This window comes from Pyxicephalus adspersus, chromosome 1 (assembly GCF_032062135.1).
Source record: "Pyxicephalus adspersus chromosome 1, UCB_Pads_2.0, whole genome shotgun sequence".
NCBI classification, from domain to species: domain Eukaryota; kingdom Metazoa; phylum Chordata; class Amphibia; order Anura; family Pyxicephalidae; genus Pyxicephalus; species Pyxicephalus adspersus.
In genome coordinates this window covers 105,633,905-105,660,775 of record NC_092858.1, presented here as the reverse complement: position 1 = coordinate 105,660,775, position 26,871 = coordinate 105,633,905, and positions in this window count along the sequence as shown.

Here is a 26,871-nt window from a genome sequence, read left to right as displayed (position 1 = left end):
AATGCGGCAATTGCACAGCTGATTGCGTTAGAGCTCCTCCCTTACCGGCTGGTGGACTCCAATGCATTCTGTTACGCATTCCTCTGCGCGAACCCACCACATGTTATGCCTAAGCGACAGTATTTTGCAGAAAAATTTGTTCCTGCTTTGCATGAACACGTGCAGAGCAATGTGTCCATGGCTATGCAGGACTCATTTTCTGGCAAGGTGCACCTGACAACTGACAGTTGGTCAAGCAAGCATGGAGTGGGAAGATATATTTCCTATACAGCTTACTGGGTAACTTTGGTGGCAGCAGGGGAAGATGCAGCTGCAGCAAGGCCTGCATACCTACCTCCGCCCAGAGCACATCGCCATGCAATTTCCTCCTCAACCTCCACTTCCACCTCCTCCTTTGACTCTTGTGCCCAACCTCTTCCTCCAGGGACACTTTGCCCTGGAAACCCAGCACCTCCCATTTCGGCAGCATCTGTTCACCGCCAGCAACAACCTGCAGTTCGCTATTTCGGTGCACAATTCAGACGTTGCCACGCAGTCCTGAGGTTGCAAAGCCTAGGTTCCCTCAGCCACATGGGCGCAGCCATTCTAAGTGCCTTGCGGGAGCAGGAGGACATATGGCTAACTCCCAACAGACTTCAGCCAGGCAAGGTCGTGTGTGACAACGGGGCCAATCTGCAGGTAGCCCTGCGTTGTGGGAAAGTCACACACGTACCTTGCCTGGCTCATGTCATGAACCTGATAGTACAGCGCTAGCCAAAGATCCAAGCATACAACACATAGAAACAAAGACTGAGGACTATTGGATTGCTACGTTACTGGATCCACGTTACAAGCTTGAGATACAACAACTGATCTTGCCCCAATACAGGGGACCTAAAATGCAGCACTACCAAGAAGTGCTTGTAAGGGACATGGGCTCAGCCTTTCCGGCTGCCTGCAGCAGCAGCAGGGATCCCTATGGCAGTTCCACCAGCCATGGGAGCCAAACAACTGCTTTAGGCGGGATGGGTGGCAGCTAGTGTTGGTCCAATAGCTCACTATTCGATTTGACTGCTATTCGGTCGAATAATGCATAACTATTTGGGTGATCGACCGTCCAATTCGAACTCCATTAAAGTCAATGGGGGAAAAATTATGGTTGTTTTTCGGGACTGTGTAGAGCTTCTACAGCCTATAGATACATAAAAAAGACATGTCAAGACTCCCCCAGCTCTGCACAACACTCGACAAGTAAAAAAAAAATAAATAAGAAAGTCTTTTTTCTGTTGCTTGCAAGGCCATTTTATGGGGTGGTGAAGGGAACATGCCGGATTTTAAACGGTCTCCGAGTAGAGACAGAGAGGGACATGATGGGGTTCCTCTGGTGTAGTGCATCATCAATGCCACCTAGATGGCTGTGTTGCCATATTCATGAATGGAGTACTGACAGGTGGCAACAGCAGGAGGAGGAGGCAGTGGGCCCTGGGACGGAGCGTGGACAGCATTGGTAACTGGCATCTAGAGCTGGGTACTGGGCAGGCGGCATCAGTTACAGCATGAGGAGGAGGCGGTGGGCCCTGAGAAGGAGCAAGGAGGTTAGAGGTTGAGGCCATCACCTATATGGACAGTGTAGAAGCTGTAGCTATTGGAGACATGAATGAATGGATGTCCCTACCTACTATGTAGCGAAACCACATGAAACGGAACGGGCTTGGCGGAATCAGCGGGGAAAGAACACCCTGTTGACCCTAGTCTGGCATCTAGAGCTGGGTACTTACAGTATCTGTTTATTTCTTTTTTTGTATAAATTTATTTATATTTAAATGTAACAAAATAAAATAACATACATAAAGAGAATAAAAGTACAAAAAAACACAGGTAATATTGAGGGGGTATTGTAAACCATCTGAGTAACTCAAATTATAAAATGTATTCTGCCACATACAAGTATTTGCAGAACATATGCATTAGCAAAGTATAGAAACAATATTAGTGTATAAAGGTAATCAATAAAAAAAAGAAAAAAAGTATGGGGAGACGTAACCTCTGTTAAGCATTCTGGCCCCCTTGACAAGGGCTGCGATTAACATGCTGAAACATATTCATTGGGGATAACAGGTACGATTCCCAAGGTGCCAATATTGCATTGTGCTTATCCACTCATAAAGCCTAGCTGACAGTTGTTCCATAAGTTGAACATCTTTATTTTGGGAGGTCGATTTTCAATGTCAGGTAATAAGACATTCAGCTCCAGTTAGGACATGGGATACCAATTTTCAATTAAGTTTAGAAAGAGTAATTATTGATAAACCCAATAGATGGGTCACAATTTCCAAAGGGGAAGGAAGTTGCCATCAAGTCATTGAGAGCATTTACCAACCTCCAATAGGGGACTATAAGAAGACATGTCCAAAATATGTGTTATAAGGTGCCGATTTCTGACTGGCATCTCCAACATATGTTACTGACAGCTGGAAAAAATGGCATGATGTATCTTATCAAGAGTAAGGTACCAATGCATATAGATTTTGTATGCGTTTTCTTTAAACTTTTTTCAAAAGGAGCTCTTGTGTGCTTTGTTCCATATACTTTTCCAAATCACCAGGGAGAGCTCTCTTCCAAGTATCTTCTGTAAGAGACAGAAGACGACCAGTAGGTCAGTTTGAAAAGATGAGTTTTGAGAGCTCTTTTAAATGTGTAGAAAGTAGGGGCAATATGAATAGGATGAGGAACACCATTCCAGAGAGTCTGGGCAGCCCTAGAAAAGTCTTGGAGCTGTGCATGTGACAAAGTCATTAGTAGGTCATTGGAGGAGTAAAGGGAGCAGGGATGTATTTTTCTATTTATGTATTCCAGATGGCCACAGAAACAGATTTTTTTTTTGTAGCTGTCTATGATCAGAGGGTTTACAAAGGTATGCAACTCTTTACTATTGCAATTCACCATTGCTACTGACTCCAGATCTCACAAGTTGAATTTAGCACTACTACGTTTTTAATCAGGCCATAGAAGGAAGCTCATACATGTAGTTCATGGCTTGTCAGTGGGGATCTTCCAGTCCTTCCACTCTGCCTCACACTTGCAGTGTTCATTCTAGGATTGTTGTTTCTCTTCCTAGATCAGGTAAAGAGGTGGAATAGTCTGTGAGCTTTGCTTGGTTTTATGCATGACTGTAGTGAGTAGCACCTGAATGTTACATTGTCGTATTCTGGTCTTTTGTTCTTCCTTTCATTCTACCTAGGACTGGACTCCAAACAAAGTTTGTTGCAAGTCTCTCTTAGAACACTGAGTTCATATGAGACTACCATCAGGAAAATAACTCTCCTAAATGATTTTGCTGTCTATCTTAAGTATGGTAAAAAAAGAAACACATGGATGCACAGCACTGTCTTTGATGTGACTTGTACTGTGATTTCTCCTTATAAACATTATTTTATTTGATTTTTTATATAAAAATATTAGTATTGAGAGGCTATTTCGAAAAAAGCTAAAAGTTAGAATAGTAGAGAATGGGCAGCATGTGACATTGCCCTAAAGGCATTTGAAGGGTACATATAGCAGTGCACATAGTAAACCACTATGCATTACTGCATTATTTTCATTGCAGATCTCAGGTACAGATGACAATAGGACATTTATATTTAGAGACATTTATGTACAGAGAAATATGTAAAGCAGTTATTCAGCATAAAATTCCAGTAACCGGAAAGACTTATGGTGGCAATGTAATGTAGAGTCATTAAAAAGAAGGTGTGAGGTGTGCATTTTTATACAACAATGAATCTTTCATTGAGCAAACATGCCAGGTTTATGTGTTGCTGATGAGAGTGATTGTTTAACCACCAGAGAAGGTTTGGTGAAAGCCACATTCACTGTATTATAAATAGACCCTTGAGTTTTTAAAATGTAGTAAACATATAGAAAGAGGATTTGTACTTTTGACATTATCAAAAATGGCAAACTCATATTTAAGAATTTCCAAGCTGTATCAAAAAAAGTCTACAGCACAAAGATAGGGTATCTATAAATAAACCTGAAAGGACATTAAGTAATAAAACACAAAATGAGCCAGAAGAAATTCCATATTTGAGGATCACTGTACAGGTTGACAATCAAAAATCCAGCAACCTCCGTACGTGAGGAGTGCCAGATTTTCGAAAATTCCGGATTTTTTTTTAAACCTATCTCCACACACAGCCAAGCCTTCCTCTTGCTGCGGACTTCTGGCACAGTTCCAGGGAGCAGGCAGCAGGGACGTCTCAACGTGTATTCAGTGTAGTAAGCAAGACCTAACAGCTGTTTCTGCAGAACAGCGGCATCAAAACATTAGTGGCCAAACAATGTACTACAGTCCCTGTATTGAAAATGCAATCCGAAATTCAATCCGGAAAACAGAAAGAACCGGTATATCGATGGCCGGATTTTCGATTGTCAATCTGTATGAAAATCCTCATATGAATTCCATTCAAATAATATCCAATAAAACAAAGCAAAGCAGTTTTCTGCATGGCAAAGGTTCATTAAGCACTCAAGATGTCTGAATATTTAACTATAGAATGCAATTGGATGTGTTACCAAAATATAAGGGTTTACTCAGTACCATTTTACTATTGTGCAAGGAAGGTTGAAATATAAAGGCAAATGAAAAAGGTTTCACCAGTGACCCACAATAACAGTAACATAACAAGACCATTCATGTGAAAAATTCTTACCATAGTATCTCTAGAAGATTGAATCTCTGTTACTTACTTTTCAGTCCTAACTTTTGCCACGATAGGGGTGCTTCCTCCTCTTCTGCCCAAACATCCTAAAAATATATGTGAACTAAAACTGTTTTGTATCTAGGAAAGGTTCAGAATAACCACTGTACAGATATGGCCACTCAACCAATTGGATGAGCTAGCAAAAAAAAAGGTCCCCATCCTTTTTATATCACATTTTAGGAGCCAAGAGGAGCCAAATCCTAGGAGTTTAACTACTTTTTCTTACACATGGCATGCCTTAATGACTCCACAAGCAAGAAAAGACAAGTAAGAGTCCAACTGCTGTTGCCACATTAGGTGTTTACACACATTGTCCTGGCATGACTGCAGACCATGAACTAAAATGTGGAGATTTCACTACTAGAGTTTTTCAAATATTTTAGAGGCCATTAGGTGACTTCATTATCTACCAAGAGAACAACTGCTAACAGATGTTTCCTAAAGGGGACCTATACTTTGAATTTAGCCGGTTTTATAAAAATTTCCCCTAAAAGGAAAAAGTATAAAAGGTCATACAATTGTGTGTATCCTTATGGCTTTAAATCTTATTGCTAGCCAGCTTTTCTCTCTGCAGAATGCTAACACTTCTTTTAAGAGTTCTCTCTTTCGGTCCGCTGCCTGCAGTGCATGGTTATGTAGTAATTTATAAAAATCTAGCAAAGATACTATTCAAGCATGAAACAAAAACTGCACTCTGAAATAGGAAATAAACAAAAAAAAATTCCATATGATCTTCTATGGATGTTTACTAATATATGAATTATTTACTGACTGCTCTTTTATGTGCTATAATTGTGTTGATACTCATCTGCTTGCTGTATGGAATTTGTTTATACATTTCATTGCTGCAAAAAGCTGTCACAGGTGTGCCAAACTGGACACCATGACTTGACCATGAGCTCCTGGTGAAAACTGACACTTCTTTAAATCTAATATGAACACTTAAATCACATATTATATTTGTATGAAAAATTCAAAATTAGTATGTAACCCTTTCAGAAGTGTGGAGATAACATGGGGAAGAAGGAGAGAAAGCATACTATACATGCAGGATATATACTGGAATTGAGCTATGTATTAACTGTTTTAATATAGGCAAATTCCAGGTTACCAGGGTAAACTCCCTGTAGGTTAATAATATACATCAGCTTGAAATTAGGAATTTACATGCACTAAAATACAAGTGACTGATATCTCAATTATTTATTGGTATAGATAATAGCCCACTACTAGCCAGGTCAATGTTTTTTTTATGTCTATATATTTTGTGCATCAATTTCTCACTGAAAGGAGCATTTTTAATGCTAAATATCTTCACCTTGGTAGAATTATAAACATATTCTATTAGTTTTCAGCATTCCGAATGTCAATATTTTGTGCCGAGTTAAAACTCTACCGGTTTTCAACCCCTAACTGCTTTTTATTCGTCAAACTCAGTCATTCATCAACCCTTCAACTCTGGCTTACAGGAGTTGACCAGAATAAACGGGTCTGCAGAGTGGATGTTGATCCTTAACTGCTGCCTTTAATTGAAAATGCTGTCCCTAAAGGCTAAGCCGATAAATTTGCTTCACGGGAAGGTTTTTTTGGATGGCGGATGAAGTTTTCATATCGATCGGCTGTGCCAAGGCCCTGTCTGTTTCCACTCATTTACTTTGTAGGATATTGATCCCATTTTCTTGAGCCCAGTGTCTGAGGTATAGACATAGGGTTATTTTTTCTGTTAAGAAGCATCTTGCATTTGATGAGGACTCGAAATTTATATACCTATTATTCAATTATATTTATACAGATCCATAAGTTTTGCTTAAACATAGCATACTGTTAAAGTTGAAATACAACCCCTGAAAATAAATCACAAGAAAAACTGAATATAAAGCCTCATGTGTATAAACCTCTCAAATATTAAACATTATTATTTTTATAAGCATGCATTGACAACGAGTGGTAACTGGTCTTCTAATTGTGGGATCGTCTGTAGCAACGGGGTGTCAGTATGGTCCAAACACAATACAACAGGCTTTTAGTTAAAATTCATTGCAGGCTCCAGCCTGTGTCTTTATTGCAGCGCTCAGATAGACAAAAAAACAATAAAACAGTGTCTCAGTTAAGCTACTAACTGGCTCACTCAAGTCCCTGACTGACTAGAGCATGTCATAAATACAGTCACTTTTCATATGATACAGCAAAACTCACAAATAGTGCAGAGTTTGTCATGTGGAGCTCTGTTGCCTACCAGCTTTTTGATCACACTAAGCTCCTGTCACCATCATACGGCCTGATTAAATAGCACAACTGTGCTTCACCTCCACAGGTGAAAACCTGGACATCAGTCTGGTTAGCCAGGGAAACCTATATACCAATAACACTACTATTGGTATTAGCATGTTGAATGTGGATCCCAGGATCTAAATAATGGATCAATTGTAACACATATATTGATTTAGATTTCAATTAACAGGTTAACCAGGTAACAACAGCCTTGCCTGATCAATTTCTAATCGACATTCTGCCCAAGTACAGATTTAAAATATGATTGAGAATAGAATTGTTTTTTTTGCTTCATTGAAAATATTGTATAGTGTATGGCTAGCTTAGCAGCATTATAGAATCAATAGTTAAGCATTGGTAATAGTGTATATATTATCTGGTTGGTACTAGTAAACAAATTAAGGTTTATCTTTTGGTCATACTGTAAGGCTTAATAACATGAGCAGCACATATCCAAATAATATGTAGATAATATATAGTAATATGTATACTATTATTGGTATTAGCATGTTGAATGTGGATCCCAGGATTCTTCCTCGAGACATAGGGATCAATTTGGAAACTAAAACATGTATCTGTGTACATCACTATGTACCTGAATGTTACCACTACTGTTACCTGTTGAAATATTTTTGGCAATGTCAGATTGACTTAATTCAATTGACTTTATTCTGGCAATACCTACATTCTAACTCCACTGCTGCCCAAGTCAAGATGAACCCCTGCCTTCCCATGGTGGCTTTGGTATTTGACAGTCAATGCAAGGTCTTCATACCTAGAAGGGGATTCATCTTTACGGAAGCAAAGAAAAATGAGGCCTTATTTACAGCAAGACATACACAGACAGGGCATATACAGGCCTTAGGTGAAAGTCTAAGTAGTTCTAAAGAACTGAAAAAAGGAATTTATCTTAGCCTATATTTACTTTCATTTTTAAAAAATTACAAGAACAATATTAGTTTATTCAACAGATCATTAAAAGTGATGTTGAAAGTTGCATATATAGGTTATAAACATTAAATAAGCATTCGCTTTAAAATTTTAATGTATACACAGTATTTAGATTATGTGGCAAGGTAACATGGAATAAAGTTAGCAGGAGAGAACACCTTCGAGTACCCCAGATAGATGCAGAGAAACCTTTAGGTGGATGATGGTAATAACAAACTTCAAAATGGGGGGAGAACCAGTATATATGCTACATACATATGTTCAGTCTGCTTCCCCAGATATAAATGCATGCATATTGCATCTCATCCACCATGGAATGAGATGCACTTGAAGGTTTCCCTGCATTCATACATATAAACATACAGTTAGGGCCATAAATATTTGGACAGAGACAATTTTTTTTCTAATTTTGGTTCTGTACATTACCACAATTAATTTTAAATGAAACAACTCAGATGCAGTTTAACTGCAGACTTTCAGCTTTAATTCAGTGGGTTGAACAAAAAGATTGCATAAAAATGGAGGAACTAAAGCCTTTTTTTTACACAATCACTTCATTTTAACAGCTCAAAAGAAACTGGACAATTGACTCAAAGGCTATTTCATGGGCTGGTGTGGGATATGTCATTATCAATTAAGCAGATAAAAGGCCTGGAGTTGATTTGAGAGGAGGGGGGGTGCTTGTTTGTAGAAGATTTTTCTGTGAACAGACAACATGCGGTCAAAGAAGCTCTCCATGCAGGTGAAACAAGCCATCCTTAAGCTGCAAAAACAGAAAAAAAACCCATCTGAGAAATTGCTACAATATTAGGAGGGGCAAAATCTACACTTTGGTACATCATGAGAAAGAAACAAAGCACTGGTGAACTCAGCAACACCAAAAGACCTCGGAAGACAACAGTGGTGGATGATCACAGAATAATTTTCATGGTGAAGAGAAACCCCTTCACAACTGCCAACCAAGTTAACACTCTCCAGGAAGTAGGCATATGGATATATAAGTCTACCATATAGAGAAGACTGCATGAAAAAAAATAAAGAGCGTGCACTGCAAGGTGCAAGCCACTCAAAAGCCTCAAGAATAGAAAGGCTAGATTGGACATTGCTCAAAAACATCTAAAAAAGGCAGCACAGTTCTGGAAAAACATTCTTTGGACAGATGAAACCAAGATCAACCTTTACCAGAATGATGGCAAGAAAAAAGAATGGAGAAGGCGTGGAACAGCTCATGATCCAAAGCATACCACATCATCTGTAAAACATGGCGGAGGCAGTGTGATGGCTTGGGCATGCATGGCTGCCAGTGGCATTGGACACAAGTGTTTATTGATGATGTGACACGGGACAGAAGCCACCGAATGAATTTTGAGGTGTTCAGAGACATACTGTCTGCTCAAATCCAGATAAATGCAATCACATTGATTGGGAGGTGTTTTGTAATACAGATGGACAATGACCCAAAACATACAGCCAAAGCAACCCAGGAGTTTAATAAAGCAAAGACGTGGAATATTCTAGAACGGCCAAGTCAGTCACCTGATTTGAACCCAATTGAGCATGCATTTCACTTTTTGAAGACTAAACTTTGGACAGAAAGGCCCACAAACAAACAGCAACTGAAAGCCGGTGCAGTCAAGACCTGGCAGAGCATTATAAAGGAGGAAACCCAGCATCTGGTAATGTCCATGAGTTCAAGACTACAGGCTATCATTGCCAGCAAAGGGTTTTCAACCAAGTATTAGAAATGAACATTTTATTTTCAGCTTTTCAAGTTGTTTCATTTAAAATTAATTGTAACAATGTACAGAACCAAAATTAGAAAAAAAAGGTATCTCTGTCCAAATATTTATGGACCTAACTGCACAAACAACTTGTGCCTTTGGCACCCGGATGAGGGTGATGTTGTCAACACTTGATATAGGAAAGTTGAAGGAAAGATGAGTAAAATACCTTTTAAGTTTAGTTGTATTTAGTGTTTTAGCAATGGGGATGATTAAAACTTAAAATGCAGACCTTGCATATAGTGCATGATCTGTTTTCACATGCATGCATTTAAAAAGCACATAAACTAAAGTACTAAATCATATTGCCAACAACCTCCTTGTTTGACATTTTCTATATTATGCTATCACTTGCTAACGAGTGCTACATATGTAATAAATACATTTTAACAAATAAATGTGTGTTGTTGTAGCAGTATGCTTGCTTAGAGACAATGGGCCTGATTTATAAAAGCTCTCCAAGAATGGAGAGGGTACACTTTCATCAGTGAAGCTGGGTGATTCAGCAATCCTGGAATGGATCTTGTTCAGGACTGAAAATATTTGCTGACTAATAGTACATTTTAAGAAATACATTCCAGGTTTTCTCATGTTTGGTCATCTAAGTGATTTGTAATATAAATTAACATGAATAATTTCTTCCCTCAGCCACAAAAACATTGCCCTCATTCTTAATCTTAGCTACTGCTGAATTAGCCATCCACAAGTCACCAATGAATAGTGTTATGATGTGCTACATTGCAAAACCTTTCTTGTAATCTAAAATGTAACCTAGAACAGATACTTGTAAAATGTAATCTAGAACAGATACTTGTAGGATTTAGACACAATGGCAACATAGTTCACTAAAATTAGAGCTTGATGCAATGCTAAAACAAAATATTATCTGTACAGGGTAAAATTAGTAGAGAATATGATGGAGATGTTTATGCAGGAAAATGATTGACTTCTATTTCTGTGGTTGAAAACTGATATTTATCTCTATACAAGCTAAACTGTTAACAGTCAGACAAGTGGGTTTGCTTTCGCTTGGTTTAAAGTCATGACATCTGAGTTTGATACAGCAAGGTTTTTCTTTAGCCTAACAAACTATATTGTTATGCATACCTTTGTACAAAGCAAATGTTCAATATTTAATAATTGCCTACACTTATTCCAGGTCTCTCAAGCAGACAATGGCCAATTTCTCTGCAAAGATAAGTAATATGGAAGGAAGCTGTCTCCTGAAGACTTTTGTCAGACCCTTTAAAGGTATATTCTCAATGGACATCGTTTGAGATCTGATCTACTGGACCATATCATCTTTCAACTAATAAACCTTTAATCAGTGATAGAATGTCAAGGCTCATACAGATTTTATTCCATTTCACTTCTCATAGTATATGAAGGTACAGAAACAGATTATATAATCCTTGCAGAAGAATAGGATATCATCAGGATATCATCAGGATATCAAGAGAGAAGCCATGGCAAGGTGGATGTAAGAATGATTGACTTGATGTAGGAATTCCTCAACTTTTACTAAATTATGAAACGTCCTACCATATTATGAGGGACCAGACCAGGGATATATATTTGCTTTTGAAAATCATGTGAAAATATTCTGTGATATCAGAGAGGATGCAAATCAAAAACACATAAGCAACACTCAATCAACATGATCAGTTAAGACACAACTATTTATGATTGTGTACAGAGGTAAAAACTGATTAAAAACATTTAGTTTCTCTATATATTTAATGTTTTATACTAAACTGACTTTAATAAAGCTGCAAAATGTTCTGCAAAGATGGTAATATGTGATAGTAAATTGTGATAGTAAATTGTCTCACTAGATTAGTCTTTAGCACCTCTGATCTAATTGAATGCTTCCTGAATTACAGCTTTTTTGGAGTTTTCACCATTGTGAAAAAAGGAAATCAGAGAATAACCATTACTGTCATTATTTAAATTTTAACATCATTATTCCACCTTTAACGTCATTATTGATCATAGTCATTATAAAAAATGCAAATAATGTGGATGGCGAAACAGTCATGAGCAATCAGTGTTGAATGGATACATTAGGATTAATTACTAATGAATCACAATATGACAAGCTATGACTGATGGAGGATAGATAACTGTCTTCTCAGACTGAATGTCAAAGTGTTATGTGTCTTCTAGTGCATGGTGCTCCTAAACACTGATGTACAATAGGATTTTTTAATCCTTAGTAGAGTGTATGCCATACTAGGGGTAAAGCCAATTGTTCAAACCTAGGATGTTTAAAAAAATTAAGGATTCTAAGGGTGGCCAGGGGGAAGGAGAGCCACAGTCATTTTCTTCATGAAAACAGAATAGAAGAAGTAATCTACAATAACCAAAATATGCAGAGCATCACAATAAATTCTAACAGGTTTAGATCAGAGATCATTTTGCAAACAAGCTGCAGCTTGTATCATTTAAAAGCAGTTGTTAAACCTAATTTACTTTAATTGAGAAAGTTCACTCAGGTAAATGTGTGAAGATTCAATTAAAATATCCAATAATGTAAAATTAATTTTTTTTAATCTGTAGGACTGGGTGAAAGAAGTGAATATTCACACAATTGTATGAACATTCTTATTTATTTGTACAGCGCTGCGTAATATGTTGGCGCTATATAAATCCTGTTTATCAATAATTATAATAATAATTCTTTTATTATTATTATTATTATTTTCTTCTATCACGTCAGTTTTTTTCTCTACCGCTTATATTAATGCAATTACTGTAGCGTGGATTTGTAAAGGCTATTCATTTACAGGCAAGACAGTGTGGTCAGAGATGTGTGCTGCTCCATGTAGCAAATGTAAGCAAATGTATTTTTCTACTTACACATGCATTTCCTCTCAGATCATGCCTGGCTCTGCTGTTTCTCGTCGTAAGTGCCTAAACAGCCCTGATTTATTTTGTTATATCTGTGGCAGTTTCACCATTCCCAGTCAAGGGGCATACATCAGCACATTTGTAGAGCAAACCTATTTGGCATATTTCAAAGTTAAACTTAGTGATCAAAATAAGTCTTGGGCCCCCCATAAGGTGTGCAAACAGTGTTTTGAGCGTTTACAGATGTGGACAAAGGGAACACGTGATAAGATAGCATTTGGTATACCTATGGTTTGGCGAGAGCCAGGAGATCATTTCAGTGACTGTTACTTTTGTATAGTGAAAATTTCAGGATATAAAAAGAAAAATAAATGTAACATAGAGTATCCTAGTCTACCATCGGCTATAAGCCCAATGGCTCATTCAGATGAAATCCCAGTGCCGGTTTTCATTACACTACCCTCTCTTGAAGAACATGATTATGGTGATGAACTAGGTGACAACAATAATGGAGAGTTTGAAATTGAAGAGGACTTCCCTGTTTGTAAGGGATTTAATCAGAATGAGTTGAGTGATTTGGCATGGTATTTGGGACTATCGAAGAAGGCTTCAGAACTCCTAGCATCAAGACTGCCTGAGAAAAACTTAGTTGAAAAAGGAACAAAAGTATCGTACTTTCGAACTAGAGAAATTGCAATTCTGCAGTACTTTAGAACTGCCAGTGGCTTTAAGTATTGCTATAACATACTTGGTTTAATAGAGGAATCGGGAATTCCAATTTATAACTCAACTGAATGGCGACTATTCAACGATAGCTCAAAGCAGAGCCCAAAGTCCTGTCCTCCTTCACAATGGCAATATATTTGGGTCAGTCCCAATTGGCCATTCAGTTTCCCTTTGTGAAGAATATGCAGACATAAAGAGAGTAATTGAGTTGTTGCAATATCAGCAACACAATTGGGTCATCTGTGTTGACTTTAAAATGGTATGCTTCCTTCTTGGTCAGCAATGCGGATACACCAAGTATCCCTGATTTTTGTGCATGTGGGACAACAGAGCTCATGAGAGGCATTGGGTGGAAAGGAATTGGCCTCCAAGATCTGTTCTAAAACCAGGTGATCCAAACATTCTACATGAGCCACTTGTTGATTGAAAGAATATTATATTCCCGTCTCTGCACATGAAACTGGGTCTGATGAAGCATTGGTTAAAGCTTTTCCAAATGAAGGAGACTGTTTCAAGTACCTCATTTTGGCATTTCCTAGTCTGTCATGAAAAAATAAAGGCTGGTGTGTTTGATGGTCCACAGATTCGAAAGCCCATCAAAGATGAACATTTCATTAGGACAATGTCAGAAGTCGAAAAGAATGCTTGGTTAACATTCAAAGCCATTGCAAAAGACTTTCTTAAAAAAACACAAAAACAAATAATTACACAGAAATTGTCCAGAAACTCTTTGTCACAGCTCCACAAGGCCAAGTGCACTGGGCGCAGGGTCTAAGCAGTAGCTTGGTCTTCTCCAGAGCCTCTAGAAGGGAGGATGTTGTGCGGCAAGCTACTACCAGGTTGCCGCTCCCGTGCCCGCCAAGGCAAGTGACTGCTAACAAGCTGGAACCAAAACATAGTGCAAAAGGGAAATCCAAGAAAGTAGTCAGACGAGCCAAAAGGTCAGGGCAGGAAGCGAACAAGATTGGTCAGGAAACAGGCAAGAGGTCAGGGCAGGCAGCGACCAAGAGTAGTCAGGAAACAAGCCAGGGTCAGTACACAAAGAATCTGGAAGAGGAGAAACAAACAACAGGAACCTGGAAGCAGAGCCAAATGAACTCCTTGTTAAGGCAAATTCCTGTTGCCAGGTCATTTCCTTAAGAAGAGAATGTCAGGTGATGGGCGTGGATCAAGTGAGCCGCAGACATCCATCCCACCAGCAGAGGGAAGGCTGTTGCTGAGATAATCTCAGGTGTGTGATCTGAGGGAGTGCGTCTGCAGAATACTTTGGTTCTCTGAGGCAAAGGAGCAGCTGACAGAGAATCACCTGACTTGAAACAGAAAGTATGCATAGTGTTGGATCCAGAGATGGTGCTGGCAGCAGGGACTGCAAGTAGGGTGAGCAGGAGGGTGGCACAGATGACCTGGACCTGCAGGGATCTGTGACACTCTTGGAGAGCTACAAAATGCTTGGTTGCAATATGAGCATCAAGGTGCATTTTCTGCATAGCCATCCTTCTAACTTCCCTGAAAACCTTGGTGCAGTCAGTGATAAGCAAGGTGAACAATTCCACCAAGATTTGAAGGTCATGGAAGGACAATATCAGGGTAGATGGCATGTATATATGATGGCTGACTATTGTTGGAGTATCCGGCGGGATTGTCCTAACACTAAACACTCCAGGAAAAGCTAACGTAACGCTAAACATAAACTTTTACCTTAACCGCTTACCCGATTAATTTTCAAATGTTTTACTGTAAAAAAAAGTCATAGAGTAACAATAAATCCTTTGTATGAACAAAAGAAATTTAAATAAACAGTACATTCGAGTTAATATTTCACAATTTTTTTCATTGTATGTAAAATTTGTATGGAATGGAGGGTACCCTGTACCGTAAAAACTGGATGTGATAGCAAAAAAATGGGGTGATTTCTGGATTCACCACCCAAAAATTTGTAAAAAACAAAGGTAAGATCCAACTCAACAAAAAACGCATTCCCCTGTGTTATGGGAGTTTAATGTTTTTTAAAAAAAAACATAATGCACTACGTGGCCTTTGAACCATGGTTACCAGGATTAAAAATTGCCAATAATGGGGGCTTTGTTCTGTGTCAGCCCCCTCACTAATGAGGAGGATCCATTCCAGGTTTGCTGGATCACCCAGATTCACTGATAAAAGTGTATCTTCTCCAGCCTTGCAGAGCTGACAGACTGCTGCTGTGTTGTGTGGCTGGGAGAGGCAAACTTCAAATAAGGCAAATTTCAAATAATTTGTGCAAGTGTGCAGCCACAGCCACAGGGCAGATCTTAAGATCATAACAGCTATGGTCAAAAGGAATTTGTTGCCTTTTGCAAACCATGCTGCAGCTGCGTGCAAAAAAAGGGGTTCCAAACTCTTCCATTTACTGGAAAAGGAGAGGTTGGGACTGTGGTTTAATCCACGGCAGGCTGCTGCAGCTTACTATGGGTCTGAAATGGCCCTAACTAACACTGAAATTGTGTATCAAGTAAAAATAAAGAGGCTGCAACAAAGGCTAATCAATGTCAGACAGTTGAAACATAACAAGGAACTACACCGGTACCAAGATTTATAGTATTGATATGCTTTTCAAAGGACAGTTTTAAATGCCATGTATGACTACTTTAAGGCTTGTTCAAACCTGCGTTAAGACTTCTGGGCACCTACTATGCACACTTGCATGTAAAGCCAAAACTTTTAGTTTTGAATAGAATAGGAATGGTTTAGCATGTTTATCCAGCTGTCCATGTCCCTGCTGGGTAAAGTGATAGTAAATCCAAATTTGAATAGTCAATTTTACCGTAACCAGCAGAAAAGGTTAGGGGAAATCTTCCAATGCAGGCAGCTGCCAAAAAGGTGAACTTTTGTTTATTGTTAAAAGCTTGCATAAAAACAAACATCAATGATTTGAACATGTATACATATTTACATATATACAAAAATAAACATAGCTATAGGTGAACATAAACAGCATGTTCAATAGCTGAATTCCACTTATCTATATTATTCTGGAAGGTCAAGAAGTGTTCCCATCACTTTATGCATGCATACCTTTTACAAAAGTCCTGCCATCCAAAATCAATTGGAGTGATCAAGAAATAGGAAAGGAAAGGCGATTGGGCTTAAGTACACACGTTAGAGAAAAGTAATTGGAAACGACTTATCGTTCGATAATCGTTGACAAACATAATGCCTAACCCAGAGAGGGACAGTTCACCAAGGGGCACCTAATGTTATTCTACACCCTTATCCAGGTGCCTATCAAACAGGTGAATTCTCCCCTGAAGAGATTTTCTCTCACCTCATGCTATGTGTTAAGAACAATCAGGGGTACAAAATCCCCAGAATTATAAAAATAAACTGGGAAGGATTAACCCGCCCCATCCTATCCAAAGCATTCAAAAATGGTCATACCTATATTTTATTAACCCCAGGACACAGTATTAATATAATTAGGTAACCACTGATAGATAATGTGCACTTTAGTCTGCATCATTAGGATAATTCGGACAACAAGACAAGACTAGCTATATAATAATAAGTAATACATCTGGCAAGGTTATAGTTAACCTATCCTTATGATTATTCTTTTAAGAGTTTAGTGGAAAGCAAGCACAGTATGCAAAAGTCTGATGGTACTCAATATATGCACAGTTTATAGTAAATTAAATATTTAAAGGTATGGGAAATCTTTTTGTTGAAACACTTTGTCCTTGACTCCATTGGGGCAACAATTGAGAGGAGGTGCTATACATGATACAGGGAGACATAGCCAGTAATATTAACCTGACAGAAGCTCTTAACCCAGGGGTGTCAAACTCTGGCCCAAGGGCCAAATCTGTCCCCCAAAAGGTAATTTTTTGGCCCCCAAAGGAATTCTAAATATCAACTGCAGCTGGCCCGCCTCTGCACTGAAATATAGCCGCTACTACAATTCACAAACAATGAAAAAGCATGCCGAATAGAGATTTGTCCTATAGTTTCCTATATCTTCCTAAGCCAACATTAGATGTAGATATTAGAAAGGAATCTGTACTATCAAATATTAAAAAGTTCCTTGGATTGAAATTACTAAAACTTAAATCATTAAATTACTAAAACTAGATCCCTGAATTTCAGCACTAAACACTAACCATCTCAGAATCCGGAAATGACCTCACCTTTTCTCATCTCCATGCTGGCTGCTGTTCTCTTTTAATGTGCAATGCTTGATTTTCATGGATACAAGCATCTTATGGTGCCTGTATTTCAAGCAAATATTTACTGGCAAAGCAGCTGGTGGGTGGAATTCAGTGCACTGTAGGGGACCAGGCATTCAACATCCCCAGAAAAGTATGATGATGAAAAAAAAAAGGTTGTGTGTGTATACATCCCCACACATTACATAGCACTTTAGAGAATCCAAAGTCATGACGCTAACCATCTCAGACAATATCACAATCTAAGTTTCAACATTTTGAAAATGTATCTCTATATATTACAAGAAAAAGTCACAGGAACAGATTTCCGATCACTTCCTGTTCCAATGGCAGGTAAGCCTAGGATTCAATACTACATTTTGGTCTGATAATGAGTAGGAATAGAAAGGTAAACTACAGTTTATCTATTTGCTCACGTATATGAAATTACCATATTCTGCAATACAAAAAAATCAGGATATGAACTGAAATACATTATATTATCCTGTACCTGTTATGCAATGTTATACTGAAACAGTTTTCATTCAAGTTCAAAGATAACCATCTCAAAATATAAAGCAAGCTAAGAATGTATCTCTCCTGAGAATTTTCCCTAATTAAAATGGAGAAACTGTATCATTAACTATTTTAAGTTAGTGCTAAGGCCATGCTTTTTTTTTCTAATTCCCAAATATCAATGGGTCAAAAACTTCTTTTGCCAGTGTGATATAGGCTTTTGAAGCAGATGTAATCATTAATAAATCCAGATGAACAAATATGTGGAATTAAGCTTCTTGAAGTCTAATGAACTCTGAGTGTGCTCAGACTTTCTTTTATGATCTGTGATTCTGTGATCTAATCCTCCAATGGAATTATTAGCCTTTGGATTTAGTCTTCTTATCCATCTGTATTAAGAGACTTGCATACATCTTTCAGTCAATTTGAATAAAGAGACATCATCTTTAGGGCCTCTCACACCTTTATTAAAGTAACAAGTTAGATTACTTGTGATTAAAGGCATTATTTTGAGCAATTTATATTTTGAATACAATAAGACATTAAGAGGATTTATGATTGGAAGGTCATAGGAGACAAACAGGCAGCCAAACATATTTGATGCTTGAAGTAAAAGTGCATTGTTTCATCATTGTACCGTATGTATCTCATTCATCAAGCTGCAGAAACAATTGCAGAACTACAATATTCATTTAGGGCATGCTTTGGTTTATACATTATGTAAAAATATAATATGACTATGGATTTAGTTTGGGTTTGGTACTAAAATAGGTTCAACCCAAACTTTGCAATTTCATGTTTCCAAAAACCTGGTGAAAATATGATTTTTTTTTTTTTTTTAATTTTAACATTGCATGGCCTTTAAACTATGGTCAACATAATTATTATAATGTCAGGTGTAGGTAGCAATTGTGAAGAGACATATGGAGTGGCAAAGGTCAGTTAGAAAATGTACTTTTTTACTAAATGCCAGCCAGGTTAAGGCTGCAGTATTTTTGCAGTGCCAAGCAATCTTGGAACTATCTAGCTTTTTGATAGAGGGACGAGACTAAAAAAATAGTATAATGTGTCATCATACTCTAGGCAAAAGAAGTAGTTAAAGTGAAACTAAGGGTTAAAAGTAAAAATTGCAAGCAGGCAGATCCTTTAATGTAAAAGGTATTTGTGTTTTACACACTATCCATCCGAGACACTGCAGCTCACAATGGGAGGGTTTCAGCAACAGAGGCAGTGCTGTGAATCTAAAAAGGAGTGGGCAGGACTGGGTATGGTCTAGTGCTGACTGACCTAATATAGGCAGATATGACTCCTGCAACATCATCTCATCCAACTGTAGTGCAAGCAGACACAACATATATGATAGTGCAAACGCTGCTGTGAATTCAGAAGCAGTGCCCCATTATTGCCTCTCTATCACAGAAGCTACATTATGTGGATTTCACTGGCAGCATAAACAAATATTGCAAAGAAAAATCTGAGAAAAAAAAACTGAAAGCAAAGATACACCTACAATTAATGTGAGGCTATAGTTATACCTGTAATACATTTTAATAGGTAAACAAAATGCACACATATTGCTCAAGATTTCAAATACAAATTAGAAACTATAAACTGCATGCAAAAGTTTATTATTTCACAGTGTGTGCAAACCACACTGTAACTTAGGACCATAAATGAAATCGTCTGAAAAACTGTTTGTCCTGTGCATAACAATTACTCAACATTTTTGATTAATCAACTTTTTGTTTTCCTTAGAATTAATAGGGGAGACTTTTTCATAGAAAAACACAGGTAGTATGGGATTGTTTGGATATTGACACGGTAAAATAAGTTTTCTGCTTTCTATCAATAAACCAAAGATGAATTGTCCTAGCTAGATGTATCAGGCCTTGCAGGGCCATCTCAACAATGCATTTGGCCTAAGGCAAAAATTGAATGTGCATCTTCACTGTGTTATTTTAAAATTTTATTTGATAACAGTAAAAATAACTAATATCTGGTTTCTGTATAAAGTAGACTGAACAATGTAGATGTCTGTAAATGTCCACTGCTTCTAAAATATATAATTAAAACCTTTAGTGTCTACTATAAATTTTAAACAATTATCTGATGCCTTGAAATATATTGACAGTTTTTAAAGATAGCACATATATGCCAATTTTATGAACACATCAATCTTCATTTTAGATCATACTACTTCCTTTAGCAGATCAGTTTTAATTTCTACCAAGAGTAAAGATAACCTAAATTCCTCCTGCTATCCCTTCACTGATCTAATATGTAAACATATCCACATATCCATTCAGTCACATTTACTAGAGTAGAGCTGCTGCAGAGGATTATGTAAGTGCAATCAAAAAATATCAAAATATTCAGGTAGAGCCAATGATTTAGTAGTCCTGCTTTAATACAGATTCTGTTTTTTGACCAGCATAATTTACCATCATGGTTGTACTTTCATGGAAGTTGTGGCAAATGAAAGGAGCACAGAACTCTACGTAGGTAAGTATTTGCTAGCATTACACACAGTACAACCAGAGTAGTTTTTCCTCTTGTGAGAATGTTCTTATTAGCGCATGATAATGAAGGACACCTCTTTGGCCCCAAGTGCTGTTTCTGCCTCTGGATTTACAAAAATAAAAATAGACAAGTGAATCTCTTTAATGCTAAAACAGACAGGAATAAAACCTTTTATTACCTCACTGTATTTGAAACCCCTCCCCACAAAAACAGAAATTTATTGATACTTTTTGGTATATATTTATATATTGAGAATTAAATTATAGGTGTATATGTAGATAAAGAAACTTGGCTGCCTGTTCTCAATCTTCATTTGAATGAACACTTCCCGCTACGACCCCCGAAGGGCATATGTAATGACATTATCAGGAATCGTCAATGTTGTATGACAATCGGATTGCACTGTAACGCGTGTTTCTATTTTTAGCTACCCCAAGCCTGGTTCGGGGTAAACGATTGTAGCAAGTTTTCTTACCCCGAACCAGGCCCGGGGTAAACGCCCAGGTGGTTAATAAGTCCTGGCAAATGTTTTCATCCTTGGATTTAATAGACTAATAAAGCTGGCAAGCCAAACACAGATCCTTAGGCTCTAAAGATTCAGGAATAGCCTGTAGTCCAATACTTTTGCACGTGTTCTGTTTTTTCAGTCAGCGGATTAAGATCATGTAGTGATTTATTAAATAAGCATGTTGCTGGATCTGACCCAGCAGGTCATTTGCTGCCTTCTCAGCATCCTCTCTTCTAACTCATGGGTTCCCTTTTTTAGGCCTACTGCTTTAGCCCAGGAAGTTACCTTTATATGCTGTATATATGTTTGAAAACTGTCCCCTACACACCACATATTGGATTCCATATTCCAACTCGTGGGAACTAAGAAAGACTTGTGAAGGGCTCTAGTAATTCTTGGATAGAGATGCAGGAACCAGAAAGGAAAAAAAGGAGTCTATCTTCCTCAGGTAAGTACCACCACTATATTGCTTACTGCCTCTGTATTTACTGCTTGCCCCTAATGAGCTATTTTACTGGATGCCTCAAAAATACAAAACAACTCCAGAAGCCGAGGCACAGAACAACTTATCTAGCTGTGTGCCTAGCCATGTCCTAACAAATTCTTATTTTTGATATCTGAGTCACATAAAAGGGCTGATCCATTACAACTTTATATAAAAAAAAACTAGATGAAAAATAGGATTTCATGCCAGCAAGTGATCTGCTTTCATTTAAAAAAATAAGCTAAAATTCTTAATGGACATTACAAACCTCAACCTCACTTTTGTTCTCATTTCCTTTTAATGCATCAGTTCCTCAATATATGACTGCACTAAACTGCTTAATAAACAAAGTAAATTAACATAAGATCAATAACTAACCACAAATGGCTTTACAAGATGTCAGTTCAGCCAGAAGCATAAAATGAAGGATGAAGGTCTATACATACACACTTGCCATTGGTTCCTCTAGTATCTAGCTGTTATTTATTTCTTCTTTACTTTGTAATTCACATTTTTCACTCACAGCTGTTGAATAGCGCTTAACTTGATATTATGTATTACCATCTAAAATTAATTCCACAGAGGAGTGGTGGATTACCTACCGTCTGCCATCCCCATCCCAATAAATTGTGTATATATAAATTAAATCCTTGCTTAGGATGTCTGGTCTGCCTCATGGGATATTGATTCCTGGCTGGTGAAAAGTGATTGATGGAGAAAACGCAAGATTTTATTTACCAATGTTTGCTGCCTAGTCTGGCTGGAATGAGATGTACCAGCTTACTGACTCTTCAGTAAGTGTGATGGCAGCTAATAGGATTTGATGAATAGCCAATCTGGTTAGTTTGACAAAGTCAAAGTCTTGCTGTGAACTATGAACTATAACATGTACTTTCCTCAAACCTTCAAATTTTACAGGTAATTCTCAAAATTTGTACATGGTAACATTCAATTAAAAAAACAGCCCTTAATTAATGTTAATCGTATGTGCAATAAAATGTTTAGCACACACAAAAAAGCACAAATAAAACAAAAACAAAATATTTGAAACAGACATTTGCCATGTTTAGTTAAGTTATCTACAAAAACACCTACCATTAGGTCAATACAAACTAGCATTGCTGATACATCAGCACAGGTAATGCCTTTGGCATTGAGAGCAATGACCTACCCCTGGCATATCTCAATTATTCAGTTTAGATTTGGATAGATTGATAAGGAGGTAGAACTCCTTTCAGATTTTTATTGATGTCTACATTGCCATTGGAGAGATTCACAGTTTCTATATATCTTAAAGTCTTTCAACTGGGGACACTTGTGAAAGATTTTTCATCACTACCTGTTGAGTCTTCAGGACTAGAAGTGCAGAAAAAACTGCCTAATGAGACAGAGATTGCAAACAAAAATGTCAAAGTGATTGTAACCTCCCCTACTGTTTCCAAAATATAAAATGTTTTGGATGTTAGATATTTTAGAAGGCACCTGATGTCTCCTGTGACACCATCCTCTGCAACAAAGAATGAATAGAGTTGTCTAGATGCATTACCTAATATAATCAGTGTAGATATTTTTTGTATAAATATGTATTTTACATGCAGAGGCTTTTGACACTACTCTTAGCACTTAGCATCAGGAAAAAATATTCCATGCAGAGATATAATTCGGTGAAATTGGGGGAAAGATGGGGGAAAAAAACATGTTTTTTTTCTATTTTACCAACACAGGTACAGTAGTAATATGACTGGCTACAATTTTTACAATCTGATTGTACAGTCTATTTTAGATTTGCCAACAATTGTCTACCTAATTGGATACAAATTTTTTTGGTAAATATAAAGGTAATTGACAGATTTACACCTTTCATTACTGGGACATATCAGTTTCTTACCAACACATGGTGGGAAGTTTCAGGATTTGTATCTGTTACAGAAAATATTTGTTTCTCCAATCCTAATAAGTTCTGGTCTGGGCCATGTACCCTGCAGGCATGTAGAGTTTTGGCTGGGACAATGCCTCCAGCCTGGGTCCACATTTTTCCTGCTAGCCATACCTCACAAATTAGGTAATTGTGCACAATACTTTAGGGATCTGACTGAGCTAAGATTCAGTGAGCCTGATTTATTCATGCTTTCAAAGACTAAAGATAGAATATTATTATATAATATAATTATAAAATTATTTGTTATTTAGTTGGCAAATGTTTTCAATCCCTGAACTGGATTAATTCCAATTTTGCTGGATTACCCAGGTTCTCACATGATTGTCTATCTTCTCCAGTCATGGAGAGCTTTAATAGCTCACCATCTCTCTATCTCTGCTAAGTGAACAGATGTTTGTTTTATGCTATGAACTTGCTGTACAAAGCTCTCCTGCACTGAATAGTGTGTATTGTCTTGCTGAAATAAAGTGCAGAGGAAACCTGCTTGAACTATTTCTAGATTTTCCTGCATTGTGCATGGTTAGCATTTCACTAGCAATTGTTCCTGCCCACTTACAACTATGCTCAAATACAAGCAATACAGTACAAGTCAGGGAGAATCCTAAACGTAAATGAAAAATTTTGGGATTGTCATGGTTGTTTGAATGCAGCATGTATTTGCATGGGAATATGACCAGGAAAAACTCACTAGATTCAAGATGTATGATTTGCTTTTTGCACTACAAACAAAAGGTTGCATTTGGAGGTGCTTGAGTCTGCCAAATGGTGAAGCAAGTGGTCTGCGTCTGTTACATTACAACATTACCTTTTGAGATGCATTAGACATACAGACCTCCAGAGTGTGGATTAGCTGGTGTCCTTTGTAAAAAAGACATATTAAGCTTGATTTAATAAAGCTCTCCAAGACTGCAAAATACAAAACAAAATCATTGGGACTTTTCAGGCATGATTCCAGACAATTAACATAGTCTACACTATAAAGTTAAATTCTAAAACCAATTAATTAATTATGAGTATAATCCATTAAAACAACATCAAATTCATATTTCAATGTGCATATTACACTCCAAGTCCCCTATAGATATTTCTGCTCTACACGTTTCGCAGAACCTCTTCTTCTGGAATAAATAGGTCTATTCCGTTCTTCTGCACAAATATGAATATTGATTCAATTAATTGGGATGTGGCATTGCATCTTTTAGATGCCATTATTTACTGATCAGCTAATCTTCATTGAATTACGATTCAGCTAAACGCATGGCTTAAGCAATGGTGTAGAAGGGAAGGGTTTGGGTTCATATAGCACTGGGCTGACTTTTCATTGGGGTACAACCTGTATGTCAGAGATTGTTTGCACCTAAATAAAGGGGGATTATGGATAATTGTAAGGAGCTTCCCATGTTACAAACAAACATTGAACTGTCTAGTACTAATTGTACTAAAAAAACAGGATTTGGCAAAAAATGATGGTAAAAGCAGCAATGGTTTAAAGAGCCTGTTCACCAATACTAGAAGTCTAGAAAACAAGATAGGGGAGTTGGAAGCCTTAATGAGTGAGGAGAATTATGACTTAGTTGGTATTGCTGAATCCTGGCTTTGTTCTTCGCATGACTAGGCTGTCATTATTCCTGGGTATACTCTCTTTCGTAAAGACAGAGTCAAACCAAAGGTTGGTGGTGTCTGTATGTAGGAAATGATCTAAAAGTGAATGTGAAAGAAGAAATGGCGGATGGAACAAGCGACGAGGTTGAGGCATTATGGGTGGAGTTGACTGTGGGGTTGAATAACACAAATAATTTTTAGAGTCTGCTATAGGCCCCCCAGTGCTAAGGAAGAAATAGAAAATCAACTACTAGCACAGATAGAAAAAGCAGTAAAAAGTGGAAGTGTTTTAATCATGGGGGATTTCAACAACCCTGACATTTACTGGAATAATGGCACTACAGGAACAGCAAAAGAGAGAAAATTTGTGAATTTAATACAAGATAATTTTATGGTACAGTTTATAGAAGCCCCAACTAGAAATGATACTCTGCTGGACCTATGTGTTTGCAGATGACACCAAACTATGTAATGGAATTAAATCCATACAGGATGTCTATAATCTACAAGCAGACCTGGATGTACTGTTTAATTTGGCAGCCAAGTGGCAAATGACATTTAATATAGATAAATGTAAAACTTTGCACTTGGGAGCTAACAACATGCATGCTTCATACTGTCTAGGGGGAATACATTTGGGGGAGTCAGAAATGGAAAATGATCTGGGGGTTCTGGTAGATCATAGACTAGATAACAGCATGCAATGCCAAGCTGCATTATCTAAAGCTAGTAAAGTACTTTCTAGTATTAAAAGTGGAATAGACTGCAGAGATGGAGACATTATCCTGCCCAAATATTGTTGAATTGGAGAGAGTGCAGAGAAGGTCAACTAAATTAATAAAAGGAATGGAGGAGCTCAGCTATGAGGAGAGATTAGCTGAACTGAATCTATTCTCCCTTAAGAAGAGACATTTAAGGGGGGATATGATCATTGTGTATAAATATATAAACAGTCCATATAGAGAACTCTCTTCCCCATTATTCACTTTTAGATCATTACAAAGAACAAGAGGGCACTCTTGAAGTTTAGGCTCCGGATAAGGAAGGGATTCTTCACTGTAAGGGCTGTAAAAAGGTGGAATCGGCTCCCTCAGGAAGTAGTTTCAGCAACTACTATAGATTGCTTTAATAAAAAGCTGAATGTTTTTCTATAAGCACAGAATATAACTGGGTATTAATGCTTTAAAGTAAAAATACCAGTGACTGTTGATCCAGGGAACATCCGATTGCCTTATGGAATCAGGAAGAAACATTTTTCCCTTATTAAAGCAAATTGTACCAGGGTTTTTTTTGCCTTCCTCTGGACCAACTATGTCTTATAGAGTTTTATATCTGGGATATGTTTATTTCCCTAGTGGTTGAACTTGATGGACTTATGTCTTTTTTCAACCTAACCTACTTTGTAACTATGAATGTAAGTATATATATATATATATACACACACACACAATTATTGTTAGCTAATGTGTATAAATCAAAATCATTTTGGCAAAGAAGTTTTTGTTTTAATATTTCAAGAAACATGCATCACAAAATATATCTAATTAGGTATTCTATATATCTCTCCTAGACATTAATTCAAAGAACATACACAACTTGGCTCCACAGATGAGGATGATGATACTGTGCAGGGGTCTGATATGACAGCTGGATGGGGTCCCTGATTTGGGTTTTATGGTGGTGGACCTGATCTGTAACTATGACATCAGCACCAACCAATCACAGAAAACTCAATGCCCCTGATTCATCAAGCAGAATCGGATTATCGGTCGCGCATTCGTATTAGCGATCCGGAATCGTACG